The sequence below is a fragment of the Alligator sinensis genome, unplaced genomic scaffold (genome assembly GCF_000455745.1).
Source record: "Alligator sinensis unplaced genomic scaffold, ASM45574v1 scaffold1141_1, whole genome shotgun sequence".
NCBI classification, from domain to species: domain Eukaryota; kingdom Metazoa; phylum Chordata; order Crocodylia; family Alligatoridae; genus Alligator; species Alligator sinensis.
In genome coordinates, this window is record NW_005842650.1 from 910,243 (window position 1) to 911,851 (window position 1,609).

Consider the following 1,609-nt stretch of genomic DNA (forward strand, 5'->3'; position numbering starts at 1 on the left):
CGGGGGGGGCGGGGAGGCGGGGATCACCATCGCACAGGACCTGGTCAACAAAGGCAAGGGCATTGGGAGGTAGGGCAGATTTCACCTCCTGGACCAGACGGCAGGTTGCACATGTCGTGGGTAGACCCATGCACTGGGCCAGCACAGAGGGGTCCACCCACTCCTGCCTATCGTAGTCCAGGAGGTCTCAAATACGGGTGACACCAGCCAGGATCGATCTCTGTCGCAATTGGGGAGCCTCTGCCATCGGCACCTGCAGCTGGAGGTTCCAGAGGAGGGGCTTGATGAGCAGGTTGGCACCCAGGGCAACTATTGCAGAGGACCTAGAGGTGGAGACCAGTCTCCAGGCCCAGAGGAGGTCCTGGTAGAAATCTGGTAGCCTTCACAGGTCCTGCAGGGAGAAGCCCCACAGGCTGAGGAGCTGCCAGTCATATCAGAGCCCCCAGAAGTCGGCAGAGGAAAGCACGCCCCAGGTGGCCCCATGCCACATGGCTGCCGATACTGTATAGCAGTCACTGCAGGGCCTGAAGGCAGAATGCTAAGACCTGGCTGCACAAGCAAACCAGGCCCTGGCTGCCATCCTGCAAGGGGAGGCTCAGGACCTCTGCAGCAACCCAGTGCCATCCCAGCCAGAAAAACTACAGCACCCATCTCTGGAGTTCCACCAGGACCTCAGGGGGCACAGACAAGTGTGTAAGCAGTGCCAGACCATGGACAGGACCAGCTGGTTCAGCACCAGCACTTTCCCACACAGGGAGAGACATCGCAGGAGCCCTGCCCATGCTCAGAGCCGCTCCACCACCCTTGCCTCCAGCTGGTGCCAGTTCTCTGGCGGGGAGGGGTCTGTGGGGGACAGGTATACCCCCAAGTACAGCAGTGAGTCCATGCCCAAGTGGATCCCACGGAGCACAGGTGGGAGTGAGCCCACCTGCCACCCGTCACCAGGCCAAAGCTCTTGACCCAGTTGACACGGGCAGAGGAGGTTGCCAAGTACAAAGCCTGGTAGGCCTCCACCCATGCCAGGTTTCCTGAGTCCTGGACAATGAGAAATATGTTGTCAGCATACGCTGACAGGACCAGCTGCACTGCGGGCTCCTGGAGCATCAATCCTACCACCTGCTTCTGCAGGAGAATGAGGAAGGGCTCCAGGGCCAAGGAATACAGCAGGCCTGACAGCAGGCAGCCTTGATGCACCCCTCTCCTGAATAGGATGGGCTCCGTCAGCATCCAGTTGAGCTTGACCAAACATTCTGCAGAGGCATACAGCACCTGGAGAGCCTGCACAAAGTGGGCTCCAAAGTTAAAGGCCTGCAGCATGCCTGTGAGATACCCGTGATCCACTCTGTCAAATGCCTTCTTCTGGTCCAGGGATAGGAAGGCAAAAGACAGGCTTTCCCAGCGACTTAGCTCCAGGAGGTCCTGAACCAGGTACAGGTTGTCAAAGATGGAACATCTGGGCACCATTTTTGCCTGGTCAGGATGGATCATGTCCATCAGCATGGGCTGCAGGCACAGTGAGATGGCCTTTGCTACCACCTTGTAGTCTGTGTAGAGGAGGGACATTGGATGCCAATTCCTTAGGTCGCAAGGACCTCCCTTCTTCAGCAGG